The following is a 17,361-nucleotide window of genomic DNA, read 5'->3' as shown; positions in this document are numbered from 1 at the left end:
CTAATTGTATTTCCCTATATAAGCAACAAGCATTTGGAAACTTAAAGTCATTATAATAGCATAAAAAATACCTAGGCTTAGGGCTGCCTGGGTGGCTCAGTCGGTTAAGCGTCCAACTTCGGATCAAGTCATGAACTCACAGTCTGTGAGTTCGAGCCCTGCGTTGGGCTCTGTGCTGACAGCTCGGAGCCTAGACCCTGCTTTGGATTCTGTGTCTCCCCCTCTCTCTGTTCCTCCCCTGCTCGCACTCTGTCTCTCTCTCTCAAAAATAGAGATTAAAAGGGGCGCCTGGGTGGCGCAGTCGGTTAAGCGTCCGACTTCAGCCAGGTCACGATCTCGCGGTCCGTGAGTTCGAGCCCCGCGTCGGGCTCTGGGCTGATGGCTCAGAGCCTGGAGCCTGTTTCCGATTCTGTGTCTCTCTCTCTCTCTGCCCCTCCCCCGTTCATGCTCTGTCTCTCTCTGTCCCAAAAATAAATAAACGTTCAAAAAAAAAAATTTTTTTAAAAATAGAGATTAAAAAAAAAAAAATTTTAAATACCTAGGGATAGATCTCCTAGCACAGAGCCTGCTTAGGATTGTCTCCCTCTCTCTCTGCCCCTTCCCTGCGCGCTCTCTCTCTCTCTCTCTCTCTCTCTCAGAATAAATAAACATTTTTAAAAGAGAAAAGACTATAAAAGATTATTGAGAAAAATGAAAATCTAAATAAATGGATGGAGTGATATACTGTATTCATGGGTTGGAAGCCTTGATAACATTGAGGGGTCAGTTCTCTGCATAGCGATTTGTAGATTCAATGAGACCCCATTCAAAAATCTCAACAGTTGTGGGGCGCCTGGGTGGCGCAGTCGGTTAAGCATCCGACTTCAGCCAGGTCACGATCTCGCGGTCCGTGAGTTCGAGCCCCGCGTTGGGCTCTGGGCTGATGGCTCAGAGCCTGGAGCCTGTTTCTGATTCTGTGTCTCCCTCTCTCTCTGACCCTCCCCCGTTCATGTTCTGTCTCTCTCTGTCCCCAAAATAAATAAACGTTGAAAAAAAAATTAAAAAAAAAAATCTCAACAGTTGTATGTGCGCGTATGTGTGGGGGAAGACATGGCAAGGCAATTTAAGTTCTATGGAAACCGTCCTAGAATAGCCAAGGAACTCTTCAAGAGCTAGGTGGAAAGATAGGTCTAGTAGATATTGTCTTATTATAGAGTGAAAGTAATGAAAACAATATGATATTGGCCCAGTGGTAGGCAAATAGACCAACAGAAGAGAACAGGGAGTCCAGAGACAGACCCACACAGGTAATAACAGATATATAACATAGGTGCCACTGCTCCTCCGTAGGGAAAGGATTGTCTTTTTCAGTATACTTTGCTAGGACAATTATCTCCCATATGGCAAAAAGAAAACTTGACCACTGTCCCACATCATTCACAAAAAATCACAGATCTACATGAGCAAGATAAAAAAAACTTCTAGACTAGGGGATGCATGGCCGGCTCAGTCAGTAGAGCAGGGGACTCTTGATCTCGGGATCATCTGTTCAAGCCCCACACTGGGCATAGAGTTTACTTAAAAAAGAAACTTCCAGGGGAGCCTGGGTGGCTCAGTTCGTTGAGCACCCAAACCTTGACTTTGGCTCATGATCTCACAGTTCGTGGGACCCAGCCTCAAGTTGGGCTTGGTGCTGACAGCATAAAGCCTGCTTGGGATTCTCTCTCTCTCTCTCTCTCTCTCTCTCTCTCCCTCTCCCTCTTTCTCTGCCCCTCCCCTGTGCTCGTTCTCTCTCTCTCAAAATAAATAAATACTCTCCAAAAACTTTTTAATAAAAAAGTTTTTCTAGAAAACAACAGAGCAAAGTGTTTTCATTATCTTTGGGAAATGAAAGGCCTTTCAATCAAAACACAAAAAGCACTAACCATAAAAGACGTATACATTTGACTACATTAAAGCTAAGAGCTTCCGTTCATCAAAAAACACCATTAAGAGAGTACGATAGCCAAGTCGCAGAGTGGGTAAAGATATTTGTAATACGGAAACGTGCAAAGCTCGTGTGCAGAATCTCCAGAGAACCACACGTCCTCTTCTAGATAAGAGAGGGGGTTTGACTTGGGAGTCTCTGGGGGACAGTGAAGGCCACAGGCCTCAGACACAGACGCCCCAAAAGGAGGGCAAGGCCAGTTCTCCTTGCCTCTGAAGGCAGAACCAGAGCGAGGGAGGGAAGGGGGACAGTAGGACTTTGAAAGAGAATTGGCTGTTTAAAGACGCTGACTGAAAGGTGTTTTTCTCTCAGGACGACCAGAGGGAACAGGTGGCCCCAGCCCATCCTGCCCTCCCTCTTAGCGTCCTAGAGGACAAGGGAATTGAGTCCTTGTTTTGTTTTGTTTTTGTTTTGTTTAGGCATGCTCTACCGACTGAGCCGGGCCAGGCGCCCCTAAAGGTCCCTTCTCAGTTCCCCGCTTGCTCCTGCCAGGTCAGTCCCGATCCCAGCCTGGGAAGGAGGAGGAGCTTCCGGGAAGCCCCTCCCTGTCCTCCCGGGGGGCGGCTGGGGGCTGGGGGGTTGGGGGTTGGGGGTGGGGTAGGGCATCCAGTCATGCCTTTGGAATGGAGCGAGGGAGAGAATGAGTTATTAATAGACTTTCCTGTGGGGCCTGCCCCCACCCCCCCAGTGAGTCCCAACAGGATCTGGAGAGCTTCCACTTTGGTTCCCCTGCTCCGGGCCACCACACACGGATCTCCATTACTTGTTTGTGCGTTCTGACCCCGCGACTCCTACTACGATCCCCCTCGACTCACTGCGCTCCAGCCACTGTGGTCCCCTCCCTGGTTCTCACAGATGCCCGGCACATTCCTGACTGAGGCCTCCGCATTTGCTGTTCCTCTGCCTGGAACACTCTTCCCCCAGGTATCTGCATGGCCTGCTCCCTCACCTGCTTCAGGTCCTGACTTCAGTGTCCTTTTCTCAGAGAAGTCCTTGCTGTCCCTTCTATCTAAAAGGGATAGCTTTTTTCTATCTAAAAGTGAGGAATCACTTCCGGAGCACCGGGGTAGCCCAGCCGGTTGAGCGTCTGACCCTTGGTTTCAGCTCAGGTCATGATCTCGAGGTTCGTGAGTTCGAGCCCTGTGTCAGGCTCTGAGTTGACGGTGCAGAGCCTGCTTGGGGTCTCTCTCCCTCTCTCTCTCTCTCTCTCTCTCTCTGCCCCTCCCATGCTCGCTCGCTTGCTTTCTCTCTCTCAAGATAAACTTAAAGAAATAAAATAAGATTTCCTCACTTCCCCATACTTCCTATCCTCCTTCCTTGCTTCAGATTTCCTGTAAGACCCTCTATATTTTTGTTGCTCGTTTTGTTTATTGTGTGGCCCTCCCACTGTAATGTGAGCTCAGTTAGAGAGGGATTTGGGGGGGAGGTCACTGTTGATTCCCGAGCCTCGTAGAGGTCCAGGTAACATAGTAGATGCTCAATAAACATCGGTTCAATGAATGAATGAAGGAAACACATACTGAGTGCCAGGATGATGGAGACACAGGCAAGCCTAGGGCTTTCCCTCAGGGAGCTCGCTGTCTCTGCAGGGAGAGAGCAAGGAAGAGGCAGGCCTGTAGAGACCCCACCCTGCTCTGATACCCCAGACAGGAGTGAGGACACTTGCTTGCTTCCTCCGCTCCCGGAGTGCCTGAGGGGAGCCTCACTCCCAGCTGTTTGGTTTCCAGGCTGCAGAGCGGGAGCGGAACGGGTGGTCCCGCAACCAGAAAAGGTTTCCCCTCCTTCCGTCGGGCTCCTTTGGTCCTGGGCATGAGAAGGGAGTCCCTGCAAGCTCTTGGCTGCCGCCCTGGAGCCCGGAACCCTCGGCCCCGCTCTGGAGCACAGCCACAGCCTCCCCACCGGAGGGAGGAATACACCATAATGCGTTGCGATGGTCCATTGACCCGCTGGGGGCCACTGCAATGTCAGCACCTGGGAGGCAGGGACCGTGTCCCTGCCGCTCACGGCCTAGCCCCTGATCCCACTCCCTGCAGAGCATGGCGGTGCCCTGGCTGTACGACTTCGGGCAAGTCGCTTCATCTCCCCTGTGCTTCGGGTTCCCCATCTGTCAGGTGGAGACAACAGTGGTCCCATCTCATGTGGCGTTAGGAGCGTTAAGTGAGCTATTTAACGTTTATTTATTTTTTGAGAGACAGAGCATGAGCAGGGGAGGGGCAGAGAGAGGGGGAGACACAGATTCCAAAGCAGGCTCCAGGCCCCAAGCGGTCAGCACAGAGCCCGAAGCGGGGCTCGAACTCACGAACCGCGAGATCATAAACCCGAGCCGAAGTCGGACGCTCAACGGACTGAGCCAGCCAGGCGCGCCCCAAGTGAGCTAATATTTGTAAAGTGCTTAGAACAGGTGCCGGGTGGATGGTCAGGGCTCCGTAACAAAACAAATGCCAAATACTACCTGTTGCTTCATGAATGAACTGCAGACATGGTCGCCCCCACCTGTCCTGAGCTCAAATGCGAATCTCACAGGCCTCGGCCACATCCCTGAACTCCTTGAAGTTAAATATGTTTCGTGCGCCCGCGAGAGAGGCGCATTTTTTCTGTGAAGGGGAAACCACTGATTTCACCAGAGGGGCCCGTGAAGAAAGAATGGTTGGGGGCCCCCCTGGCACAGAGCCCGACGCGGGGCTCGAACCCACGAACCGCGAGATCATGACCTGAGCCGAAGTCGGACGCTTAACCGACTGAGCCACCCAGGTGCTCCACAGGTTTGTTTGTTTGTTTGTTTCAAGTAGGCTTCATGCCCAGCAGAGAGCCCAGTGCGAGGTTTGAACTTACCACCCTGAGATCAAGACCTGAGCTAAGATCAGGAGTCAGACGCTTCACCGACTGAGCCCCCCAGGTGCCCCCATGGTAAGGTAGGTATTCTCGCTGGAGATTCAGAAAGCCACCTGTGGTGTGTGTGTCTGGGATTGGGGGTGCGGGGCAGGGCACAATAGTTGGAGCTCCCAGAATTCGCGCCCGGCGGTCAGGCTGGTGGCACGAGCTATAAAATGAGATTTGCTAGCAGGGATCTGCCCCTGGAAGCTGTAGGTGGTCCCGCCTCTCCCCTAAGGGAGGGCTGGAAGCAGGACTGACTCCCCTTGCATCTAGACTGATTTTAGGGCACAAGGTGACCCCTCCTAAGTAGCTCCCCCTAACGTTGATACCATGGGAGTCCCTCATAGCTGGAGCAACAAAGCCTTTGTTAAAATGTACGCTCAGCGGCAAAACCCGTGCAGAGAAGCAGAGTGAGGCCCACCCCCTCCCGCCAACAAATTTCTTCTTCGATTGGATGTTTCGGGGGTTCTTCCCCAGGAGCCACACTGCTACCGCCAGTCATAAGAGTTGTCGCTCCTCACTCATGGGTGTCCAGCTGTTTTCCTGAGTGGGGCACAGTGGGCAACCTTGCCCGCGCTTTAGGCCAAGAGGGCAACTGATTCTAAACTGACCCCCCGCCCCCGCCCGCCCGCGGGGACCCTTTCTTCTCGGAACAGCAAGGCATTGTTTTTGAACCATCATCCAGGTAATTTCCTGTGTGGATTCTCAAAGCCTGTTTAATTGGGCAGTTTACTTGTCTTTCACCTTTCTAGTACCTGGTGAGCCACTTGAACTATATTTCCTCACTGTCTCAATGGTTTTTCCTTTGTGCCTTTATAATTAGTTTTCCTTTGTCACTTGCTCCCTTTAGAGCCCCGTGATTTTCATCCGCCTGCTCGTAGACAAGTGTTTTTTTCTTCGTTGTCAGCTCTGAAACAGTTTTTCTGATCGGTTTTTATCCCATGTAACATCCACATAGTTGTGTTTGCCTGGGAGCTAGATTGCCGCCATGAACACACGCAAGTGTCGTCACAGCAAAACCAGGGCTTATCTACCAACCCCCCTGGATCTGAGTCCTGTTTAGGAAGTGGTTTTAGGTAAAAAGTTGGGGAATTCAGGAACACAGCACCTTCTCTAAATAATACACACGTTCCCGGGTAGAAACTAATCCAAGGGAGAGAGGACAGACCCATGTGGCCAAGGATGAGGGACCTTGAAATCTGAACACTATTTGGGCCTGCCGAAATGCTTCGTCTTCTAGCTTTAACTGAGACCCCAACGCCACTTGGCAATCCTGTGCTGTGTCACTTGGTCAGCGCCTCCTCAGTGTCACCAGCTGGTCCGCTGATTCAACTCAAATGCAATAGCGCCCCCTTCCTCTCTGCAGTGGGCACTGTCTGTGCTTCCGGGACCCCCTTCGGGCCTGAAGGACTCCAGGCCTTTGGCAGACGGCCCTCAGCTCTCAGACCCCTTTGGGGATTGGCTCAGCTGAAGAAAGCCGCTCTGCCCAAGGGCGTGCCCCCTTCCCCGGGCGGCCGCACCCAACGGGACGGCTGATGGGGGGGTGTAGAGGCCCAACCCCCCGGTCCCAACTCCTGGCTTCAGAGCTCCTCATGGGGCTGCCCGAGGCCTTTCTCGAACCTGCATTGCAGCCCAACATCTCCTTCCCCCACCCTGCTCCCCTTCCTTCCCTTCCATGGCTGGTGGTCCCAGGAGCACTCCCTAATAAACATGCTGATCTTTATTTCAGAGCTGGCTTCTCAGCAAACCCGACCTGCCATGCCCTCTTCTCTTGCCCCAACCGCCCCGCATCCTGCCCAAGGCTGAGACCTGCTTCCCGCTTCCCCGGTGTGCTCAGGCCCAATCCACCTTCCCTCCCCTTGAGCCTTGCTCCATCACTCATATCCTCTCTCTTTCCCGAAGCTTCGGCCGCCCCCCACCCATCACTTCCCCTCCGCATGGAAACTGGAACAAATATCTCAACAAACACCTCCTTTGGCACAGAGCCCCCTTCCAGCTTCTGTTCTTTCTTGGCCTCCACAGTCTAAGCTTCTCCGCACAGTACAGTCTGATGGCCGTTCTCTCCCCTCTTCGTTTCTAGGATGCTTGGCTCCCTCCACTTTCTTTACATTCCTGGAATGCTGTGATCTCCAGAGCCCTGCCCTTAGCCTTCTTCTTCTTTTTTTAAATTTATCATTATCATTTAAAAGAAGTTGGGGCGCCTGGGTGGCTCAGTCGGTTGAGCGTCCGACTTTGGCTCAGGTCACGATCTCACTGTCCGTGAGTTCGAGCCCCGTGTTGGGCTCTGTGCTGACAGCTCAGAGCCCGGAGCCTGTTTCGGATTCTGTGTCTCCCTCTCTCTCTGCCCCTCCCCCGTTCATCTCTGTCTCTCCCTGTCTCAAAAATAAATAAAACGTTAAAAAATAAAATAAAATAAAAAACGTTATTTATTTTGAGAGAGAGAGAAAGAGTGTGCAAGTGAGGGAGGGGCAGAGAGAGAGACGGAGAGAGAATCCCAAGCAGGGTCTGCACTGTCAGCACAGAGCCTGACTCGGGGCTCAAACCCATGAACCGTGACATCATGACCTGAGCCGAAATCGAGAGTCGGACGCTCAACCGACTGAGCCACCCAGGCGCCCCAGCCCTCTTCTCTTTTTACTCATGACCCCGGCTTCAACTACCCCCATCTGCTGAAGGTGTCCATCGTATCTCCAGCCCAGACCTCTGCTGCTGGGTGATAGCACTTTGATATCCAAGTGGCTATTAGATGTTCCCACATCTTTATGCTAAATACGGGAAAAATGTTTCCACTCTTGCCTACAAGATGGGGCTGATGTAGTCTAGCATCCATGCCTCGCTCACACAGTTGTTCAAAGGGTTAAGCGAAATGACAGTTTTCAACTTAGAATTCTGTGTAAATAGATAAGTTATAAAAATTAAAAAAAAAAAAAAAAAAGACATTCCCACCTCGATGGCCCACGAGGACCTCACAGCCCCCATATCCACAACGGTTCTCATCTCCACCCCAGCCTGTGTCCTCCCTGTGTTCCCACCTCACTGAATGGCACCACCAGTGTCCCCAGTGACTCAAGCCGGAAAACTGGCACTGTTCTTGGCATGACCTCTCTCCCTTGTCACCTGCTTCTCAACAATGATCATGTTCTATGGATTCCACTTTCTCGAAGGTTCTTGAACCTCTCCTTTGTGCCCTCACTGACCACGTCCTCGTTCAAGCTTTGTTGTTGTTGTTGTTTTAGTTTATTTGTTTATTTGGGGAGAGAGGGAGCACGCACGCGTGAGCACTGTCAGCACAGAGCCCGACGCGGGGCTCGAACTCAAGAACCGTGAGATGGTGACCTGAGCCGAAGTCGGGCGCTCAACCGACTGAACCCCCCAGGCGCCCCTGGTTCCAGCTGTCGGCCCATATAGCCCAGAAGACTGCAACAGTGTCCTCAGCAGTCTCTCTGCCCTGACACCCGCCCCCGCCCCCTCTGCTGCCAGAGCGGTGGTTCTTGGTCATTTGGACCATGGTGCTTCCCTGTTCGAAATGCCTCAGTGGCCCCCTGTTGCCTTCAGAATGAAGTAAAAACTCTCTTAATTGGCACCTCTCGGATCTGGCTGCCGCCTGCCTGACTCCATCACCCCCCCCCCCCCCCCAGAGCTCTATATCCTGGCACAGCTGGGCTGCTTAAACTGCTGTGAACATGCCTCATTCTCCCATGTCTCAATGCCTCCTTTGTACATGTCCTCTCTGGAAAGCCGCCTCATTACCCCCCCCCCGTTACCCTTCCCTCCCCCGCCCCCCATTTACTTGGCAAGGGTCCTTGCAAACTTTCCCGGCTCTTCGAGGCTATCTCCGGCCCCCGCATTTCCCCTCTTTTTACAGACATCCGTTGGCCGTGTGGCACCTTCCTCACTGCCTCTCTTTCCCGGTCTCTCTTCCTACCAGACTGAGTTCCTTGAAGCCAACAGCTCCATCCTGTGGTCCCGGTAGCTGGCATGGGGGGGGGGTTGGCTGGCAGGTAGTTGCCCCTTATTAAGGGCTTTGGGGATGGATGGGTCAATGAGGCGCGAGGGGGCAGCCGGAGGAGAAAAGAGAACAAGAAGCTTGAGAGGAGGCAGAAGGCAAATACCAACCATTCACAGGTTTGCTCCCGCTAGACCCCCTGGCTTTGGCGGCTGACACACCCGGTTATCCCGAAATGCAGTCTGCTTTTGCCCCCCAGAGGCCGGGGGGGGGGGTGCCTGTGGTCTCCTCGCCTTCCTGCATTACCCAAGAGGCACAAGTGAGCCCAAACCTTCAGAGTGCTGCCTGTGGCCACAGCCGGCTGGAGAAGACCCCTGCCCTCCTCCCCCTACCCCCTCGGTGACCATTCCCCCCTCCCCGTGTCTCTGAGAGCCGGGCCCCCCACCCAAGCCCTCTGCTGGTTGACTGTGAGGCAAAGCGGGGAAAGCAAATCCCAACAAGGCTCACCGCTGCTTCCTGCGCCACTTGTGCATCCGGCAGCGCGAGCCACCCCAGGCGCCGCGAAAAGGATTCCAGGGACGCAGCGTTGTCGGTGCCCTTGGCCTTTGGGGGTAGCTGGGCTGAGCCCGGGGCAGCTCTGGTCACAAGAAGCCTCTTCCTTTTTATCCCCGTGTGCTAGACAAATATTTTCTGTGCGTGCCGTGACATGAAAAAGGTTGATCAATCCTGTTCAATGCTATCTAGTAGTTCTGGTCAGGTACCGGGGCGCCTGGGTGGCTCAGTTAAGCATCTGACTCTTCGTTTCGGCTCAGGTCACCATCTCACGGTTCCATGAGCTCGCGCCCTGCGTCAGGCTCTGCGCTGACAGCTCAGCTTGGAGCTTGCTTCGCATTCTGTGTCTCCCTCTCTCCCTGCCCCTCCCCTGTGCGCTCTCTCTTGAAAATAAATAAACATTGGGGCGCCTGGGTGGCGCAGTCAGTTGGGCGTCCGACTTCAGCCAGGTCACGATCTCGCGGTCCGGGAGTTCGAGCCCCGCGTCGGGCTCTGGGCTGATGGCTCGGAGCCTGGAGCCTGTTTCCGATTCTGTGTCTCCCTCTCTCTCTGCCCCTCCCCCGTTCATGCTCTGTCTCTCTCTGTCCCAAAAATGAATAAACGTTGAAAAAAAAAATTAAAAAAAAAAAAAAGAAAATAAATAAACATTAAATTTTTTTTTTTTTTTTAAAGCTTTTTCTCCTGTCTTAAAATACGGCAGGGGCCTTTTTTTTTTTTTTTTTTTTTAATCCCCATTTTACAGGGGAAGAAACCAAGGCGCAGCAAGGTCAAAAGACCTACCTGCCACAGCGCTGTCACAGACAAATCTTGCAAGGGTAACTGGCTTCCTAAGAACGGGAAATCGAGAAAGCCCAGCCTCTGGGAGGGCAACCGGCTGAGGGACAAGCCCTCTGAGGCTGTCTGGCCACCAGTGCATTTACACTGTGCCCACAAGGGGTCAGTAGGTTCCGTGGGAGCCGAGGCCCACAGAATGGAAGGTGGAGCCATCCCCCGATCGCAGCTCCGCCTCCAGGCTGCACCGCTGCTGCCTCGAAGGAACGTCCTGGAAGTGCCTCCTCCCCGACACGCCTGGGGTTGTGACTGGCCAATGGCGTGCTTACCCCAGGAAGGCTGGGGAAGTTCCCATGGGCCACGCCTTGCGTCTGGCCAGTCCTCCGGATGCGAGCAGTCATCTGTGCTGGGCAGTGCCTGTAGCCGAGGCAGCTGGCACATACGCCCCCTGCCCGAAGGGCCGCAGCCGTTTCCACGGGAATAACTGGAACCAAAAATATCACAGGGCTGGGTCTGTCCGGCCAGAACCTTCCCGGGTGGGGGAGGTCGAGAGCGGGAGAGACATGAAGAACCATATGTAACGTAGCACGTCCAAGATTTGGAGCCAGCCCTGGGTTTGGATCCCGACTCTTCCTCTTTCTATCAACCGTGACCTTGGACGGGTTACTTCGCTTCCCTATGGCTCAGTCTCCTAATTGGTAGAACAAGGAAGAAAAACGCCTTTCAGGGTGATTCTGAGGACCTCTTCACTCACTCCTTTGACAAATACTTCCAAGCTTCACCTAGGCTAGCCACTAGCTTCAGGGCATGGCTTCAGGGCATGTGACGCCGCTTGGATTCAGTCCCTGGCATATAGCAAGTGTTGAATCACGAATACCTTCTCTTTGAAGGTCAGGCCATGAATCTGGACTCGAAATAGGCAGTTGGAGGCATGCCGAACAGAAGCAGGAGGAAAAACCACTGGGGGAAGGCTCCACTCATATCTGCACAGTGTGGAGGTGGGGTTGAAAAATGCCAGCCTGGGGGCGCCTGGGTGGCTCCGTCGGTTGAGCATCCGACTTCGGCTCCGGTCGTGATCTCACCGTTTGTGAGTTCAAGTCCCACCCTTTGTGAGTTCCGATCCCTTGTCTCCCTCTCTCTCTGCCCCTCCCCTGCTCGTGCTCTCGATCTCTCTCAAAAGTAAACATTAAAAACAAAAATGCCTGTAGGGGTGCCTGGGTGGCTCAGTCGGTTGAGCGTGTGACTTCGGCTCAGGTCATGATCTCACGGTCCGTGAGTTCGAACCCCGCGTCGGGCTCTGTGCTGACAGCTCAGAGCCTGGAGCCTGCTTCGGATTCTGTGTCTCCCTCTCTCTCTCTGCCCCTCCCCCACTCACACTCGGTCTCTCAAAAATCAATAAACATTAAAAAAAATGGTTTTTTTTTCAATTTTCGTAGGTTTCTAGTCGGGAGACTGGTCTATGTCGCCCCCCCGCCTCCCCCAAGCCAAATGGCTTCCCATTTGGGATGTCCTTTGCTGGACTTCCCTCATTGCCTCTCCTCTCTGCCCTGGGCCCCAATTTCCTTTCGTTCTGTCCTTATGGGCACAGTTGGCAAATAGGCCAAAGGGGTTTGTCCGGTGGTGGAGGCACCAAGCTAGCTTAGGCTACCTTCTACAGAGCCAGCGTCCAGGAAGCAAAGCCGTGGACCTTCCTGTCAGGTGCCAACATGACAGGCTAGAGCCAGAGTCCTTCCAGGGCCAGACTGAGGGTGAAACAAGGAACCTGTGGAGAGGGGATGTTCTAGGCTGAGGACCACAGGCCTGGGTTTCCTGGCGGGGCCATCTCTGGGCACTATCGTGAGGAAGTTAGATCAAAGTTAGCGAAGAACTATTCGGGGTTGGTTTTGTTTTGTTTTGTTTTTTCTATAAGATTTTATTTTTTTTAAGTAACCTCTGCACCCAACATAGGGCTCGAACTCATAACCCCGAGATCAAGAGTCACGTGCTCTACCGACCGAGCCGGCCAGGTGCCCGAGAACCATTCATTTTTTTTTTTTTTTTTTCCAAGACGAGTTGACTAAGCACCTTCTACAAGCCAGGCGCCGACCAGGTGAATGAGAAGGGCAAAGTCTCTACCCACCTTCATGGACCTGATAGCCTAGTGGGATCCCCATCCAGTTGGTTTTTTCAAAAGACACATACATGATTCTTAGTCACGTGTCCGTCCTCTACGGCGTTTTAGTTAGCGTTAGAGTACCTCTCGGACCTTTGAAACTTGGGTTTCTGATGCCAAAGTACTTCTGAGCCTTGGGCTTAACCAGTGGAGTGTTGGTAAATGTTTAACGACCTGCTCTCTGGGGAGAAGAGTATGCATGTATACATGTAGCTAAGTTATTTATCAATTTTACTGGCATAAAGTATGTGGCACACACATTACATATAATAGTGAAAACACACAATATTATTAAGTTATTGATTATTAAGAAATTAATTTTAGGGATGCCTGGGTGGCTCCGTCGGTTGAGTGCCTGACTCTTGATTTTTGACTCAGGTCATGGTCCCAGAGTTGGGGGATCGAGCCCCGTGTGGGGTTCCACACTGAGCATGGAGTGTGCTTGAGATTCTCTCCCTCTATCCCTCTGCCCATCTCCCCTGCATGCACGCTCACTCTCTTCTCTAAAATAAAATAAAATACATATAAAATAAAATAAAATAAACAAAATAAAATAAAATAGGGATGCCTGGGGGACTCAGTCAGTTAAACGTCCGACTCTTGATTTTGACTCAGGTCCTGATCTCATGGTTCGGGAGTTCGAGTTCCACGTCCAGCTCTGTGCTGACCGTGCCTTCTTAGGCAGAGCCTTCTTAGGGATTCTCTCTCTCCCTCTCTCTCAAAAGAAATAAAAAAGTAAAATAATTGTATACATTTATTGTCAAATTCGATTAATAACATTTATGGATATTAATGTACTTTTAATATTGCTAATTAGTAGCTAACCTTTGGTGATTTTTGCCAGACTCTTGCCTCTGTAAACTTGTGGTTGCTATTGATGAGCAAGCGTAGTTCTTTTTTTTTTTTTTTTTAAGTAGGCTTCATGCCCAGCACGGAGCCTGACGCCGAGCCTGACGCCGAGCCCAACGAAGGGCCAAGAAAGAGCCCAACTTGGGCCCAACGTGAGGCTGGGCCTCTCACCGCCCTGAGATCAAGACCTGAGCCGAGATCAAGAGGGGGACGCTTCACTGGCTGAGCCCCCCGGGCGCCCCAGCGGTTCTGACGTGAATATTGGTTGATCTTTTCGTTTCTGTGTGAGACAACCGAGACCTATGTCACAACTTCATTAATTCATCCTCGAGGAGACCGACGTCTTTCACGAGTAGGATACTGGCTTTCAGATACCAGAAGATGATTTCCTCATTATCTGCTATCATTCGCAACGTGACAGTTGCAGGCTTGACTCACTGTTGAGTTTGATCTGCATGATTAACATTTTCCCCCTCGCTTTCTCCGGTCTAGAAAATCAACAACAACAACAATGAATCGAAGCCTGATTAAGAGCATTTACCGATCTCTGCATTACGAGTACCCAGCGCATGGCTGATTGCAAGTCCCCAGCCTCACCGTGACATTGGGAACAGATGTGCAACTGCCCACTGTCATACAGTATTTCAGCCACCCGGATGTGGGAGATTGTCACCTCACGTGTACGGGTCACAGTAAAGTAGAGTAAAAATGGTTAGGGAGTGATGAGTTTGTGGCTATTTATTACCTAGTTTTTAATTTTTTTTAACGTTTTTATTTATTTTTTGAGACAGAGAGAGACAGAGAATGAGCAGGGGAGGGGCAGAGAGAGAGGGAGACACAGCATCGGAAGCAGGCTCCAGGCTCTGAGCCATCAGCACAGAGCCCGATGCGGGGCTCGAACTCACAGACCGCGAGATGGTGACCCGAGCTGAAGTCGGACGCTTAACCGACCGAGCCCCCCAGGCGCCCCTATTACCTATATTTCTTTATAACCTTAACAACCAGCTCACATTTGTGACAAGGTGGCATTTGGCTCTCATGGGCCAGGAGGAGCCAGCTCCCTGGGCCTGGCTAGATTTCCAGGTCCTGAATGACCCTCATCCCTTCTCCCACTCCCCTCTGCCATTAATTCGAGGACCTCCCAGCCCACCGCCACTGCTGGGGAGCTCCTGGGTTCCAGAGCTAACCCTAGCGGCCACCTTGAATGAAGGCACTGGGGAGAGTGACAACGGTGGCTTTTCCATGGCTGGGTGGCCTCTTTCTGCCTGAAAAAAAAAAAAAAGCAGAGGTGGAAGACAGCCAGGGACACTCACGGTGACTCCAGAAGGCACATCTGGCAAGCACTCAAGACTAAGAGGAAAAGGAGGGATGAAGTGGTGAGGGTAGGGGAGCTTGGGCTCAGCCTTCTGTCCATTTGGCTCTACTCCTAGGCTGTAATTTATTGCTGAAGACTTTCCAGAAAGGCTGGTGAGGCTGGAGACGAGGCGGGGCCGGGGGGGGGGGGGGGTGGGGGTGGGGTGGGAGGGCAACCCTTCGCTCCTGCCTCCAGGATGTCAGCCAGAGCCTGCGGGTGGTCTCCTGTCTGCTCTTGGAGTCTACATCCAGGGCCCATTCGTCTTTCGGCAGGAGACGGTGGCAGTGACTTTGGGGCTGTTGTGGAATATGACTCCCTCTGGGGAAAGCCCGCCCTGCGTTCTGGGCCATCCTCTGCGCGCTGGCCACGGATCAACCCTGTTTCTTTCCAGGTGCCTCTGCTCTCCAGGCCACCGCCCAGGCAACTTATCAGGTCCGACGCCTCCGTACAGTTGGGCCAGGCTGGGATGAACCGCGCGAATGGGGACCCTGTGTTTGCACCTAGGCTGGCAGCTGCCCAAGGGCCCGGGCCCCAGCCCCACCCCGCCCCGCGCTCAGTACAAGGACCAGCCCGCGGGGACCGAGTGAATCAAGGAGTACAAGCCTGGCGGACATTCAAGATTTCTCCCTGGTGAAACAGAAGCACAGTGTGGAGGCCTGTGTGGAAACACTCATTTTCCCAGCGTGTACAAGGAGCGTCCTTGATTGTTGCGGACGCTTGGTGGCAGGGGCGGGGAGGGCAAACCCCGCCCGCCACCCCCGCCTCCATGCACACACAGGTTCTCACCGGCTAGCTGTTCTGTAACCGGGAAGTTCAGATGCCAACTGTTTTCCTTCCAGCCTAACAGGAAAGTCACCTTCACCCCCACCTCCCCGTGTGCGGCTCCCCCCGCCCCCCACCAAGGAAGCTGCTGGCCGAAGTCCTGACTGGGAGCGATTGCTCCTTCTTGGCACCGGCCCGAGAACATCCTGTGCATCGGAGAGGCCGGGTGCCGCCATTCCCTGTCCTACGCGGGATGGGAAGTGACCAGAGGGAGGGCGGCCGGCTCAGTACCCTCGCAGCGGGGAGGGATCCAACTGGACAGGTTTACAAGCGGTCCGCTCCACGCCCAGCACCCCCACCCCCGTGCCCTGGCCAGCACGCACACCGGCATCCACACGCGTCCTCCATCCAGCAGACGCCTTCGGACAACCCCGTTCACAGGCTGACAAGGGGGCATCGTAAAGTCCCTGCGCAGGGAGGGTCCATGCCTGTCCTCTCCAAGGAGCACATCCACACCTTCTGTTAACGTGCCCTGGGCTGCCGGCCCCTGTGAGTGTACCAGCTTGGAAGTTCTGGCGTCCGTGTTGTGTGTGTGTGCGTGTGTGCGTGTGTGTTAAGCATCTGACTCTTGATCTCTGGGCTCAGGTCATGATCTCCCAGTTGGTGAGTTTGAGCCCCGCCTCGGGCTCCGCGCTGACAGCGTGGAACCTGCTTGGGATTCCCTCTCCCCCCACCTCTCTGCCCCTCCCTTGCGCACTTGTGCACACACACACACACACACACACACACCCTCCCTCAAGATAAATAGATAGGGGGCGCCTGAGCGGCTCAGTCGGTTAAGCGTCCGACTTCGGCTCAGGTCATGATCTCACGGTTCGTGAGTTCGAGGCCCACGTCGGGCTCCGGGCTGACAGCTCAGAGCCCGGAGCCCGCTTCGGATTCTGGGTCTCCCTCTGCCCCACCGCCGCTTGCACTCTGTCTCTCGCATTGTCTCAAAAATAAATAAACATTAAAAAAAATAATAAATTCGAAATAAGTAAATAAACATTAAAAAAAATATTAAAACTTTGTTTCTAGACCAGACTTCGCTCCTGTGCTCCAGACCCCCCAGTCCATGTGGCATCTGGATACCCCACAGGCGGTTGAAATTTCACATGGCCTACGCTTATGGTCCTCTCCTTCCCCCTCGAGCCCACAGTCCGTCCTGTCCCACGATCCCTTCCTCAAGAAATAGCACCGCCCCTCACCTACTTGGCCAGTCGGGAAAGCTGGGCCCTCCCTCACCCCACACCTCCACACCGTCCCGGGTCACCGAGTCAGACCTGCTCTATCCTGCACATTTTTGCGTCATCAAGCCAGCTGCGCTCCCTGTCAAGACGTTAGGTCAAGCCACCGTCTCCTCGAGGTGCAGCCCTACTGCACCGTCCTCAGCCCTGTCCTTGAACCAGCCCCGAACGATGTGCCCAGAGCAGCAGGGAGAAGGCCCACCTGCCCAAACGCATCTTTCCCTCCAAGCTGTAGGTGCCCAAAGGTCCCCGTACGTCAGTCAGTTCTCGGGACGTGTGCTGGCATATTAGCTAGCTCCCCCTTGAGCTTCTCCGATTTGTCCTCCTGGCATCGAATTTTCCTGGGCAAAAAGGAAGGAATGTGAGGTGAGAAGTCAGTTTTGACGCCAATGAGGAAGTCAGGGGAAGTCCCCGAGTGGGGTAATATGCCCAGAGGGGATTCCCAGGATTTGAGGAAAGTGGCTTCCAGAAAAGATGGGGGCTGGGTCCTGAAGGGACCGCCCGGAAGAAAGAGTGTCCAGAGGAAGGCATTATTAGCCTGGGGAAGGGAGGGTCTCAAGTGGCCTGACGGCTGGATGGAAGCTTCCTTCTCAGGGTCTCTCGGGGGTAGAGCCATCGACGACTTCCCAGAGGGAGAGTGCTAACATCTCCCAGGATGTGGCCTGAGCTTCCTTCCAGAAGGGAGGCAGAAACCGGAAACGGGGGAGAGGCCACTAGGAGTGGAGCTATAGAAGTAGCTCCCGTTCTCCCCTCTGAGACCTCTGACCCCAAGAGACGACAGAGCCCCGCGTTTCTGCTCTGGGCGGGTGGGTTCTGACCCTCCCCGGACTCTGAAGGAGGCTTTTTGGC

The 17,361-nt window shown here is 53.5% G+C and overlaps 1 long non-coding RNA gene across 1 annotated transcript; it reads left to right on the top strand.

The window, feature by feature from the left end:
* Positions 1-9,996: 9,996 nt before the first annotated feature.
* On the top strand, positions 9,997-13,829 carry LOC123594074. The gene is made up of 2 exons (XR_006710659.1): positions 9,997-11,218; positions 13,603-13,829. It is a non-coding gene; the product is annotated as an uncharacterized LOC123594074 (long non-coding RNA).
* Positions 13,830-17,361: the final 3,532 nt, after the last annotated feature.

The sequence above is a fragment of the Leopardus geoffroyi genome, chromosome X (assembly GCF_018350155.1).
Source record: "Leopardus geoffroyi isolate Oge1 chromosome X, O.geoffroyi_Oge1_pat1.0, whole genome shotgun sequence".
Lineage (NCBI taxonomy): Eukaryota > Metazoa > Chordata > Mammalia > Carnivora > Felidae > Leopardus > Leopardus geoffroyi.
This window is presented reverse-complemented; position numbering and strand designations above follow the sequence as displayed.